This window comes from Balaenoptera physalus (assembly GCF_965194825.1).
Source record: "Balaenoptera physalus genome assembly, chromosome: 16".
Taxonomy (NCBI): domain Eukaryota; kingdom Metazoa; phylum Chordata; class Mammalia; order Artiodactyla; family Balaenopteridae; genus Balaenoptera; species Balaenoptera physalus.
Window position 1 is genome coordinate 30,884,133 of NC_138898.1, and position 14,630 is coordinate 30,898,762.

The 14,630-nt window shown below is 42.2% G+C and overlaps 1 pseudogene across 1 annotated transcript; it reads right to left on the reverse strand.

Moving 5' to 3' along the window:
* Window positions 1-5,993: 5,993 nt before the first annotated feature.
* On the reverse strand, window positions 5,994-14,605 carry LOC309645998 (protein transport protein Sec61 subunit alpha pseudogene; annotated as a pseudogene). The gene has a single exon. The product of its transcript is annotated as a protein transport protein Sec61 subunit alpha pseudogene (transcript).
* Window positions 14,606-14,630: the final 25 nt, after the last annotated feature.

The window sequence follows — 14,630 nt, forward strand, 5'->3', positions numbered from 1 at the left end:
CCAGTCCCCATATGGCCCTTTCAGAAGCAAGCCAACCAATGGATGCACAGAACTTCCTTCATGCTTTTTATTGCCTCACGCTTAATGTGAACAAAGTTCACCAGACATCTGGGGAAAGCCTACAACATAAAAGAGAACCTAAATAAACAGCAAGAACTGGTTTCAGAGGAAAACCATGCAGGGAACATAAAAGATTTTTTTTTTTTTTTTAAGAAAGCTTTCTAATTGCTCTTTTTAGTAATTAGCTTCGGAAAGATATCACATCCATAAAGCAAAACCAGGAAGAACAGATAACAAGAATGAGTTCTCAATGTTATTCCTTACATTAAAAATTTAGAAGATTTAGAAAATAAAGTTAAGGAACCTAAGAAACAGGATAAAATAAAGGGACAGAAAAGGGAAGGTACAGGGAATCTTGTTGCTTTGCCCAAAAAAAGGATCTGAGTACTTGGGATTTGCTGGCTAGTTCCAGAAGTGGGAGGCATGGTGGGGGCTGTGGACTAGTGTGGTAGATTACCCTGACTTTTCAACCCACCGTTTAATCACACCCTTGCAGGGTGAATTTACTCCACCTTCTGGATGAGGTGGAGTCTATTTCCACTCCCCTTGAATCTGGGCTAGCCTTGTGACTTGCTTTGGTCAATAGAATGTGGCAGAAATTATGTACCATTTGGAGCCTAGGCCTAAAGAGCATTTTGCTCTCTCATGGAAACCTGCCCAGCCATCATGAAAACAAGCCTAGGCAGGCCTGCTGGCGGATGAGAGACCACATGGAGCAGAGATGATCTATCTCAGCTGAGCCCATCCTAGGCCAGTCAGTTCCAACAGAATTGGCAACTGACTTCAAAGTCATGAGTGAGCTCAGATAAGATGAGAACTACCTAGCTAAGCCCAGCCCCAAGTCACCAACCCACAGAATTGTGAGCTAAATAAGTGGTTGCTATTTTAGTCTGTTACATGTTGGGGTAGCTTTTTTACTCAGCAAAAGCCAACTGATACAACTGGCTCCCTCTGCCTCCTTCTAGAGTGTTTTCCTCTGTTGGGCAGAGGCTAGAAAGTAAGAAACTGCATTTCCCAGATTTTTTTTTTTCGGCCACACTGTGCAGCATGTGGGATCTTAGTTCCCCGACCAGGGATCGAACTTGTGCCCCCTGCATTGGGAGTGTGGAGTCTTAACCACTGAATCGCCAGGGAAGTCCCTCCTGGATTCTTTTGCAGCTAGAGTTATGAATATTAAGGTCTGACAATTAGATGCCCCACCAGAGATTGGGGGTGGGGGGCAGAGGCCATCTTCCTGCTGTCACTTATGCTGACAGCAAGGACACAGAGATGCAAGGGTCTAGAGCCAGTCTCAGTAGCCGGACTCAGCATATTCCTGCATCAACCAGATGTTGAGACAGAGCCGTGTGGAGCTGAGGGTGGCAGCAATGGCCTCCTCAGTTCTGACCATGGTTATGGTGATGTGCTGTTTAACTCAGTTACTCCAGTGGCAGCCTTCTGACTCCTGCTCCTCCATTCCCCCTCACCATTTTGCACCAACTAATTCCCTGTATGAAATTCCTTCCTGTGAAAAAACTGACTATGTCAAGTGTTGGTGAAGAAGAGGACTGTACTGCAGAACCTGGATCCATCGATATACTTGCTGGTGGTAGTTTAAAGTGGTGCAACCACCTTGGAGAATTGGTTGGAAGCTTCTAATAAAGCTAAACATACCCTACCCTCTTGTCCAGGAATTTTTAAATACATGCATAACTCCACAAAAAGACTTATATGTGAATGTTCATAGCAGCTTTATTCCTAATAGCCTAAACCCAGAAAAGGCTGAATATTTCACTAAAAGTAGAATAAATAAACAAATTGTGATATATTCATATAATGGAATACTGCTCAGCAATGAAAGAGAACAAATTCCTGACACATGGAACAACGTAGGTGAATGTCAAAAATGTTGTGTAAAAGATGCCAGAGAGGGGCTTCCCTGGTGGCGCAGTGGTTGAGAATCTGCCTGCCCATGCAGGGGACACGGGTTCGAGCCCTGGTCTGGGAAGATCCCACATGCCGCGGAGCAACTGGGCCTGTGAGCCACAACTACTGAGCCTGCGCGTCTGGAGCTTGTGCTCCCCAACAAGTGAGGCTGCGACGGTGAGAGGCCTGCACACCGCGATGAAGAGTGGCCCCCGCTCGCCACAACTAGAGAAAGCCCTCGCACAGAAACGAAGACCCAACACAGCCCAAAAAAAAAAAAAAAAAAGTAAATATATATTTAAAAAAAAAAGATGCCAGAGACAAAACAGTATGTATTATATGATTCCATTTATATTAAATTCAAGAACAGGCAAAACTAAACTATGGTGATGGAATCAGAATAGTGACTGAGGATGGAGACTGAAAAAGGAGTACAAGGGAACTTTCTGGGGAGATGGAAATATCCTAGATCTTGATCTAGGAGCTAGTTACACAGGTATTTACTTGGATAAAAAGTAATCAATTTGCACAGTTAAGATGGATGTATTTCACGAAATGTAAATCATGCTTCAAGAAACAAAAACCTTTCGTGCACATAATACACATAATACGTACAGTGATTTCTGTTTTCTGTACTGAGCTCCAGATCCTGGGGGAGGGGCCCTAGGAAAAGAGACAGCAAGAGGGCCTGAAAGCAAGTCAAGCACTGAGAAGTGTGGCAGGAAGCTGGGGTCTTGGAGGGATGTGGCCAAGGAATGGCCTTCTGCGTTGGGGGAGGTGTGTGAATCTTAGGAACTCCAATACCTAACTTTGAAGGCATGTCCTACCCATGCACTCATTTCCCTGTTTTTCCCCAAACTGCAAGTAAATGTCTGTTGCCAAGCAACTTATGTCAGTAGTTCTCAGAAAGGAAGGGCAGGATGGCAGCCCCTGAGTGGCAGGTAATGAGTAACACAATGTCTTGAGGTTGGTGATGCCACACTGACCGTAGGGGGCTGGATAGCCCCAGAGGCGCTGGCTGCAGCAGGGAACTGACCCATGAGCTGACACAGACCAAGTCCCTTCCTTCTCCTGAGACCCCTGAGAGGTAAGGTGGACTCATACCAGACCAGACCCTTTTATGTCCTTCCCATGTGGCTGGGCGAGGCAAGGGCGATTCCAGGAAGCCAGAGGACTCAGAGATCCGGCACTGTAGAAGAGAAAATACTAGAAGAAAAGACACCAGAGTGTTTGTTACCAGTAGTTTTTTCTGGGTGGTGGATTATAAGTATGAATTTTGGTTTTCTTCCTCAAACATTTCTGTTTTTACCCATACTAACTTTATAAGCATGTATTAATTTTTCATAATAAAGTTGACAGTGTGAAAAAATAAAATAGTTTAAAAAATAACAATTTAAAAACTTACTTGAAATGAGGTTGTAAAGGCAGGGATTATATTTTGTTTTTCAGTTTGGAGAGTCCCCTGAAGGAACTTAGACATTTGAACATGTACCTTTTTGGGGGCCCTCTGGCACTATCTTTGGGCCTGACTTTGGTCTCTCGGGGGAAACATGAGCTGGTGGTTGCTGAGTCATAGCATGTGAGCCACAGCCTTCCTTGGAGCACTGGTCTGGAGACATGGGCCACCTGCCTGGGGATGAACTTTGCTGGCGAGGGGGCCTCCTAGGACCTCAATGGAGCGGGGGGCGACCTGTGGTATAGATCACTCTCTGGACTTGCCTTTCCCCTAATAAATGGACAATGATCAATAAATTTTATTCATGAAATAGGGTGGGATGCAATCAACAGTAAAAGATAATATAAATAGCTGGATAGAGTCAAAAGATGATTTTTAAATTTTATTTCACTTAAAAATTTTCATTTTCAAATAATTTCAAACTTACAAAACAGTTGCAAAAATAATACAAATGTTTACATCTTACGTAACAATGTACAAATGTACAATGTACAATGTACAATGTACAAATGTACAATGACCAAAACCAGAAAATTAATCGTAACAGAATATTAACTAATCCAAAGGCCTTAGTAAGAGTTCATCATTTGTCCCACTGATGTCCTTTTTCAGTTTCAGGGTCCAACCCAGAATCCCACATTGCTTTTAGTTGTTATGTTTCTTTATTCTCCTTTAATCTGGAGCAGTTCCTCAGTCTTTCCTTGTCTTTCATGGCCTTCACATTTTTGGAGAGTTACTCTATAGATCAGTGCTGTCCAATACAACTTAAAAAAAAACTGGCCAATAGAACTTTCTGTGATGATAGAAATACTCTATATCTATGCTGTCCAATATGATAGTCATTAGCCACATGAAAATAGCATTTGAAATGTGGCTAGTGGGGCTGAGGAACTGAATTTCACATTTTATTTAATTTTAATTAAAATAGCTATATGTGGCAAGTGGCTACGGTATTGTATAGGACAGCTGTTGAATGTTCCTTATTTGGGGTTTCCTCAGATTATGAGTTTTAGCAAGAATACCATAGATGTGATGTTGTGCCCTCTTTTGGTTCCCTGAAAAAGGTGGCAGGAAACTACCTAGACCTGGATTTTTATTGTGGCAAAATATACATAATGTAAAATTTACCATTTTAACCAGTTTTAATTGTAAAGTTCTGGGGCATTAAATACATTTACATTGTGCATTCATCACCATCATCCATTCCAGAACTTTTTCCTCTTCCCCAGCTGAAACTCTCTACCCATTAGACACTAACTCTCCATTCTCCATTGCCTCAAGTCCCTGGCAATCACCATTCTACTTTCTACTCTGTGAACTTGACTACTCTAGATCCCTTATGTAAGTGGAGTCATACAGTTGTCCTTTTGTGACTGGCTTATTTCACTTAGTATAATGCTGTCAGAGTTCATCCATGTTATAGCATATGTTAGAATTTTCATCCTTTTTAAGGCTGAATCATATTCCATTGTATGTATATACTGTATTTTGTTCTATCCACTCATCCATCAATAGACATTTGGGTTGCTTCTCCCTTGTGGCTATTGTGAATAATGCTGCTATGGACATGGGTGTACTGTTTGAGTCCCTGCTTTCATTTCTTTGGGTGTATATCTAGAAGTGGAATTCCTAGATCATAATGTAATTCTGTTTTTACTTTCTAAAAAATTTTTAAATTAAATTTTATTTTTTTATTAAATAAAAATTTATTGTCTACTCTTTACACTCATGTTGCTGCTATAAAGTACAACAACATACACAGATTCCTAGCATGAATTACTCATTGCTCACCCCCACTGAACTACAGACATTGCTTGAGAATTAGATCTTTGCTTTAGGGATTAAAAAAAAAAAAATTGGAGCATAGTATCTTGAAAAGTATTCTCAAGTGACGTGTTGGAATTCGAAGGCATAGCCAATACAGTAAAACAGCACCGACTGTGCTGTCCCTGGGAGGAAAGGCGAATGGAAAACAGGCAGAGTAATTATAAGCAGTTGTTTCTGGTGACAGATGTGACTCTGAAAGCTTGATTCTGCCCATCTGGGCTAAGTGGCTGCTTTGAGGAGGAACAAATAAAACGGGGGAGGGTGGGAACGTGGATACTATGAGTTAAAAAAGTATAAAAAGTAATTAATTATATCTAAAATATAGATTAGATATAAATGATCCAGAACTCATTAAATAAGCTCAAAAATACTGTAAAGTGGCAATTTGAACTACATTTATTTTTAAGCAAGTGGGGGGAATACTAAGTGTCTTGAATGTTGTGTGCAAAACTGATCCACATCACCATCTCACCATCACAACTGGACATGGCAAGGCGGGTGCATTGGTTTCCAGCATCACAGGCAACACTGCATGTAGGTTTTTTAATGAATAATGTAAACTTCAGTGTTAAGGCAGCTGGTACTAACGCTGCACACAGGCTTAGCTCCGTGCCCATTTCAGGAATGAGACCGTCAGCACTTGAAAACAAACTGAGAGAAGAAAAGGGGAACCAGCATTATCTGACAAAAACAATGTGTCAAAATATTTTCCCTTTCACACACACAAAAAGAAAAACACGTTTAGATAAACAAAGCACCCATCCCGCCAACTTCAGCCTGTTCCTTAACAAATATTTCAAAATACTGATCAATAATAGTGACTGCAGTATTTCAAAATACTGATCAATAATAGTGACTAAATTCCAGTGCCCGAGCCGATGGCCCCAAGGAAGTCAGCCAACACCGACAGGGTGCCGATGCACAAGCCCCCAAACGCAGCCACCGTGGGGATGTACCTATTAAGCTCATGAACCATAGAGGTATCCCTGTGGCCCCTCATTACCATTTGCTGTTTTTTAAGCTGGTTAGCTACATCTTTGGCTGAGGAACCAGACACCTCTATCCACATCTTAGAAAAGAATGCACATGATCCCAACGTGAAGATGATACAAACAACCACATGGACAGGATCCTCAAATATGGCGCCCATGGACTCAGGAGGAGAAAGGTAGTAACAAAGGCCCCCCACTGGGTAAGAATGAGCAGGTCCTCCCCCACTGACATCAGCCCACTGTCCTAGTAAATTTACTAAAAAGTTGCCACTAAATCGAACTGACAGCATCTGGGAAATAACATACAGGTTGGACACCAGGGCCGACTGCAGGATGATGGGGATATTGGAGGTGTAGAAGAGCTTGAAGGGGTAGCTGCTGTACTGCCCTTGGTACCGGGCCGACTTAATGGGCAGGTCCACACGAAATCCCTGAAAATATATAACAACAGCAAACACGAAAACTGTAGCAATGAGGTTCATGAGATTGGGTAAATTCTGACGATAGAAAACCTCCCTTAGAGCTCGAACTTTGTCCTGGTGGCCAGTAAATGAAAGAGAACTATGACTGCACCCTCAAACTTGGTACCTCTGCCAGCGTTAATGGTAGTGGGACTAAAGGCCTTCCACACAATGGTTTCACAGATGTTGGTGGCAATAAAGAGGGAAATCCCAGACCCCAAGCTGTAACCCTTCTGTAGCAGCTCATCTAACAGCAGCACAATCAAACCAGCAACAAACAACTGAATGATGATAAGGAGACAGATTCCAGCACCCCTTTCAGCAGGATTCCCGTACATGCCCGTCATGACATACACAATGGCTTCCCCAATGGTAATGATCATACCAAATAGTTTCTGGGCTCCATTGAATAGAGCTCTATCTTTGGGTGTATCTCCAACTTCAATGATTTTGGCTCCAGCTAACAACTGCATAATCAAACCAGATGTTACAATTGGGGAGATACCCAATTCCATTAACGTTCCTCTGTGGGATGCAAGAATAACTCTCATCCAGTAGAAAGGATCTGCAGAATCTGATTACATGATTCCAAATAGTGGTATCTGACAACATACTAAGAAGATGAAGAGGGTTATAGCAGTCCATAGTACCTTCTCTCCAAACTTGATTTTCCTTTCAGGTTTCTGAATTTCTGGTAGAACTGCACAGAAAAGTTTGATAACTTCTAAAAATTTGATGCCCATGGTGGCGGCTAGGGCGGCCGGGCTGGGCCCTGCTACCTCGGCGCGGCCTTCGCTCGGATCCCGTGGCTCGGGCCTCAGGGCCCACTCCCGACACGCTCCAGCCTGCCCCGCCTATTTTTACTTTTTTGAGGAACTGCCGTACTGTTTTCCATAGCAGCTGCACCATTTCACATTCCCACCAGAAATGTATAAAGCTTCCAATTTCTCCATATCCTTGCTGACACCTCATTTTGTTTGTTTGTTCTATAATAGCTGGTTGATACTTGCTGTAGACTGAATGTTTTTGTCCACTCCACCTCCCATTGATATATTGAAAACTTATCCCCAATGTGATGGTATTTGGAGGTGGGGTCTTTGGGAGGTGATTAGATCATAAGGGTGAAGCCCTCATGAATAGAATTAGTGTTTTTTTTTTTGAATTTTATTAATTTTTTTATACAGCAGGTTCTTATTAGTCATCCATTTTATACACATCAGTGTATACATGTCAATCCCAATCTCCCAGTTCATCACACCACCCCCTCCCCACCCCCCGCCGCTTTCCCCCCATGGTGTCCATACGTTTGTTCTCTACATCTGTGTCGCAATTTCTGCCCTGCAAACCAGTTCATCTGTACCATTTTTCTAGGTTCCACATATATGCGTTAATATACGATATTTGTTTTTCCCTTTCTGACTTACTTCACTCTGTATGACAGTCTCTAGATCCATCCACATCTCTACAAATGACCCAATTTCGTTCCTTTTATGGCTGAGTAATATTCCACTGTATATATGTACCACATCTTCTTTATCCAGTCATCTGTCGATGGGCATTTAGGTTGCTTCCATGACCTGGCTATTGTTAATAGTGCTGCAATGAACATTGGGGTGCATGTGTATTTTTGAATTATGGTTTTCTCTGGGTATATGCCCAGTAGTGGGATTGCTGGATCATATGGTAATTCTATTTTTAGTTTTTTAAGGAACCTCTATACTGTTCTCCATAGTGGCTGTATCAATTTACATTCGCACCAACAGTGCAAGAGGGTTCCCTTTTCTCCACACCCTCTCCAGCATTTGTTGTTTGTAGATTTTCTGATGATGCCCATTCTAACCGGTGTGAGGTGATACCTCATTGTAGTTTTAATTTGCATTTCTCTCATAATTAGTGATGTTGAGCAGCTTTTCATGTGCTTCTTGGCCATCTGTATATCTTCTTTGGAGAAATGTCTATTTAGGTCTTCTGCCCATTTTTGGATTGGGTTGTTTTTTTTTTGTTTTGTTTGTTTGTTTTTTTAATATTGAGCTGCATGAGCTGTTTATATATTTTGGAGATGAATCCTTTGTCCGTTGATTCGTTTGCGAATATTTTCTCCCATTCTGAGGGTTGTCTTTTCGTCTTGTTTATGGTTTCCTTTGCTGTGCAAAAGCTTTTAAGTTTCATTAGGTCCCATTTGTTTATTTTTGTTTTTATTTCCATTACTCTAGGAGGTGGATCAAAAAAGATCTTGCTGTGATTTATGCCAAAGAGTGTTCTGCATATGTTCTCCTCTAAGAGTTTTATAGTATCCACTCTTACATTTAGGTTTTTAATCCATTTTGAGTTTATTTTTGTGTATGGTGTTCGGGAGTGTTCTAATTTCATTCTTTTACATGTAGCTGCCCAGTTTTCCCAGAACCACTTATTGAAGAGACTGTCTTTTCTCCGTTGTATATCCTTGCCTCTTTTGTCATGGATTAGTTGACCATAGGTGCGTGGATTTATCTCTGGGCTTTCTATCTTGTTCCATTGATCTATATTTCTGTTTTTGTGCCAGTACCATATTGTCTTGATTACTGTAGCTTTGTAGTGTAGTCTGAAGTCAGGGAGTCTGATTCCTCCAGCTCTGCTTTTTTCCCTCAAGGCTGCTTTGGCTATTCGGGGTCTTTTGTGTCTCCATACAAATTTTAAGATTTTTTGTTCTAGTTCTGTAAAAAATGCCATTGGTAATTTGATAGGGATTACATTGAATCTTTAGATTGCTTTGGGTAATGTAGTCATTTTCACAATATTGATTCTTCCAATCCAAGAACATGGTATATCTCTCCATCTGTTGGTATCATCTTTAATTTCTTTCATCAGTGTCTTATAGTTTTCTGCATACAGGTCTTTTGTCTCCCTAGGTAGGTTTATTCCTAGGTATTTTATTCTTTTTATTGCAATGGTAAATGGGAGTGTTTCCTTAATTTCTCTTTCAGAATTTTCATCATTAGTATATAGGAATGCAAGAGATTTCTGTGCATTAATTTTGTATCCTGCTACTTTACCAAATTCATTGATTAGCTCTAGTAGTTTTCTGGTGGCATCTTTAGGATTCTCTATGTATAGTATCATGTCGTCTGCAAACAGTGACAGTTTTACTTCTTCTTTTCCAATTTGTATTCCTTTTATTTCTTTTTCTTCTCTGATTGCCGTGGCTAGGACTCCCAAAACTATGTTGAATAATGGTGGTGAGAGTGGACATCCTTGTCTTGTTCTTGATCTTAGAGGAAATGCTTTCAGTTTTTCGCCATTGAGAATGATGTTTGCTGTGGGTTTGTCATATACGGCCTTTATTATGTTGAGGTAGGTTCCCTGTATGCCCACTTTCTGGAGAGTTTTTATCATAAATGGGTGTTGAATTTTGTCAAAAGCTTTTTCTGCATCTATTGAGATGATCATATGGTTTTTCTCCTTATTTTTGACTGCACTGGGTCTTCATTGCTGCGCATGGACGTTCTTTAGTTGCAGCGAGTGGGGGCCACTTTTCGTTGCAGTGTGCGGGCTTCTCACTGCAGTGGCTTCTCTTGTTGCAGAGCATGGGCTCTAGGCGCGCGGGCTTCAGTAGTTCTGGCATGTGGGCTCAGTAGTTGTGGCTCGCAGGCTTAGTTCCTCCATGGCATGTAGGATCTTCCCGGACCAGGGCTCGAACCCATGTCCCCTGCATTGGCAGGTGGATTCTTTTTTTTAAACATATTTATTGGAGTATAGTTGCTTTACAATGGTGTGTTAGTTTCTGCTGTATAACAAAGTGAATCAGCTATACATATACATATATCCCGATATTTCCTCCCTCTTGCATCTCCCTCCCACCCTTTCTATCCCACCCCTCTAGGTGGACACAGAGTACCGAGCTGATCTCCCTGTGCTATGTGGCTGCTTCCCACTAGCTATTTTACATTTGGTAGTGTATATGTGTCCATGCCACTGTCTCACTTCGTCCCAGCTTACCCTTCCCCCTCCCTGTGTCCTCAAGTCCATTCTCTATGTCTGCATCTTTATTCCTGTCCTGCCCCTAGGTTCTTCGGAACCTTTTTTTTTTTTAGATTCCATATATATGTGCTAACATACGGTATTTTTTTCTCTTTCTGACTTACTGCACTCTGTATGACAGTCTCTAGGTCCATCCACCTCACTATAAATAACTCAATTTCATTTCTTTTTATGGCTGAGTTATATTCCATTGTATATATGTGCCACATCTTCTTTACCCATTCATCTGTTGATGGACACTTAGGTTGCTTCCATGTCCTGGCTATTGTAAATAGAGCTGCAGTGAACATTGTGGTACATGACTCTTTTTGAATTATGGTTTTCTCAGGGTATATGCCCAGTACTGGGATTGTTTGGTCGTATGGTAGTTCTATTTTTAGTTTTTTGAGGATCCTCCATACTGTTCTCCATAGTGGCTGTATCAATTTACATTCCCACCAACAGTGCAAGAGGGTTCCCTTTTCTCCACACCCTCTCCAGCATTTATTGTTTGTAGATTTTTTGATGATGGCCATTCTGACCAGTGTGAGGTGATACCTCATTGTAATTTTGATTTGCATTTCTGTAATGATTAGTGATGTTGAGCATCCTTTCATGTGTTTGTTGGCAATCTGTGTATCTTCTTTGGAGAAATGTCTATTTAGGTGTTCTACCCATTTTTGCATTGGGTTTTTTTTAAAAAAATTATCATTTATTTATTTATTGGCTGTGTTGGGTCTTCGTTGCTGTGCATGGGCCTTCTCTAGTTGCGGTGAGCGGGGGCTACTTTTCCTTGCAGTGTGTGGACTTCTGATTGTCGTGGCATCTCTTGTTGCAGAGCACGGGCTCTAGGCGCGCGGGCTTCAGTAGTTGTGGCTCGCAGGCTCTAGAGTGCGGGCTCAGTAGTTGTGGTGCATGGGCTTAGTTGCTCTGCGGCATGTGAGATCTTCCCAGGCCAGGGCTTGAACCCGTGTCTCCTACATTGGCAGGCGGATTCTTAACCACTGTGCCACCAGGGAAGCCCTGTTTGTTTTTTTGATATTGAGCTGCATGAGCTGCTTGTATATTTTGGATATTAATCCTTTGTCAGTTACTTCGTTTGCAAATATTTTCTCCCTTTCTGAGGGTTGTCTTTTCATCTTGTTTATGGTTTCCTTTGCTGTGCAAAAGCTTTTAAGTTTCATTAGGTCCCATTTATTTATTTTTGTTTTTATTTCCATTTCTCTAGGAGGTGGGTCGAAAAGGATCTTTCTGTGAGTTATGTCATGGAGTGTTCTGCCTATGTTTTCCTCTAAGAGTTTTATAGTGTCTAGCCTTACCTTTAGGTCTTTAATCCATTTTGAGTTTATTTTTGTGTATGGTGTTAGGGAGTGTTCTAATTTCATTCTTTTACATGTAGCTGTCCAGTTTTCCCAGCACCACTTACTGAAGAGGCTGCCTTTTCTCCATTGTATATTCTTGCCTCCTTTATCAAAGATAAGGTGACCATATGTGCATGGGTTTATCTATGGCAGGCAGATTCTTAAGGACTGCGTCACCAGGGAAGTCCCTAGAATTAGTGCTTTTTTAAGAGAGCTCCCTTGCTCCTTCTGCCTTCTGAGGACACAGTGAGAAGACTGAGTCTGTGAACAAGGAACACAGCGCTTACCAGACGCCTAATCTGTTGGCACCTTGATCTTGGACTTCCCAGCCTCCAGAACTGAGAAATAAATGTTTGTTGTGTAAGCCACCCTGCCTATGGTATTTTTGTTAGATCAGCCCAAATGCAGTAAGTTAGTATCTCATTGTGTTTTTCAGGAAGCTGTATTTTTTAAAGCCCTGCAAGGTCCAGCAAAGACAGAGGGGGACAACTGCATTTGGAAGTCAGTCACCATACTCCCAATGGTCTTCCTGCAAGAATTAGATACGAGGTCACTGAATTTGGGGTGGGTAGCAAGCAGGAGTAAATTCTCAAACTAATCAACATTCACCCTGTCTTGGCTGAGCTGGCTTTATCACAGTTGAGTTCAGGTGTGATGTTAACAACATTTTGTAAATGCTGAATGTTGTGAAATATACACAGGGTTACTACATAAAGTAATAAAATCTCATCTGAAAGGTGTTCAGGCATCTTTCTACGATTCAGTTTGGAACCACTGATTTTGGAGACAGGTATGTGCTCAGGCATTTGCAAGTGATCTCAGCCAAACCTCTTAGCCCTCCGTTGTCTGTCTTTTTTTTTTTTAATTTTTAAAATTTAAAAAATTTTTAATTATTTTTTAAAAATTTATTATTTATTTATTTATTTTTGGCTGTGTTGGGTCTTCGTTGCCGCGCATTGGCTTTCTCTAGTTGCGGCGAGCGGGGGCTACTCTTCGTTGAGGTGCCCAGGTTTCTCATTGCGGTGGCTTCTCTTGTTGCGGAGCACGGGATCTAGGTGCGTGGGCTTCAGTAGTTGTGGTACGGGGATTCAGTAGTTGTGGCTTGTGGATTCGAGAGTGCAGGCTCAGTAGTTGTGGTACAGGGGCTTAGTTGCTCTGTGGCATGTGGGATCTTTCAGGACCAGGGCTCAAACCCGTCCCCTGCATTGGCAGGCGGATTCTTAACCACTGCACCACCAGGGAAGCCCTGTCTTTCTTTTCAGAGTTGCAGTATAAAGTGTAACAACCCTTTTTTTAAAAGAAATTTTTTTGATGTGACTTTTTTTTTTTTAAGTCTTTATTGAACTTGTCACAACATTGCTTCTGTTCTATGTTTTGGCCTTTTTTTGGCCACGAGGCATGTGGGATCTTAGCTCCCCGACCAGGGATTGAACCCGCACCCCCTGCATTGGAAGGCGAAGTCTTCACCACTGGACTGCCAGGGAAGTCCCTATAAAGTGTAACAATCTTAAGTGTACAGATGATGTATTTTTACATATGTGCAAGCCCAGGTACCCACCACTCACATCAAGATATTGAACATTTCCATCACTCCAGAAGGCTCTCTTGTACCCACTCCTCAACATTCCCCAGAGGTAACCAGTGATATGATTTCTGTTTATGTAGACGAGTTTTGCCTGTTTTTGAACCTTATCATACCTTGTGGCTGGGAACAGACAGCATGTACTTTTTGTGCTGGGCTTGGTTAGCCATGGTGCCCATTCATCCTGGTAAGATTCTTGCATGTTGTATTGATAGTTTTTCACCTTTGTTGTTTTTCACTACTGTGTACACCACAGTTTGTCTCTCCATTCTATTGATGGACATTTGGGTTGTTTCCAGAGTTTGCCTATTGTCAATACAGCCACTATGAACATTATCTATTGTGCATGTTTCCAGGTGGACTCGTAGGTCAACCAGGAGTGGTTGCTGGGTGATAGGGTTGGCATATGTTTAACTTAAGAACTGCCAAACGTTTTTCCAAATCTTTTAATCTCTCTTTAAAATAGGAAAAAATAGACCTCTACCTGGTTATTTTGCGGATATTTAAGGGGCCCTAAGGTATTAAGTCTGTACCTGGAACACAGTGGGCACTCAATAATTGCTGGCCTCTGGCCCAGCAGAGGAAGGGCGAGGCGGTAGGCGAGCACTGCTGTGAGGTACCGCCCAAATGCCCTAAATCATTGAGCGGAGAGGCCTTTCCCACGCAGCACTCAAGGCCCACACCCTGCGCGAGCCGGGCGAGCCAACCTTGGCGCCCCTGCCCTGCATACAGCTACATGCCCCGATCCTGCCTCCTCAGGTCCAGAATGAGTGTCGCCTGGCTGGGCACTCATACCCTTGTGAACTCTGCGTGACACCGGACATTTATTGAGCACTGACTGTGTGCTTAGGCCCTGGGCGTCCAGGAGCGAACTACATAAAGACCCTCACCCCTCAAATTACTCGGCGGAAGGAGGGGGTAGCCTCGCGTGGGAAGCGTCGGGATCGAGCCCACCACGGTTTCTACTTGGTTTCTAGTCAGACCCTGGGC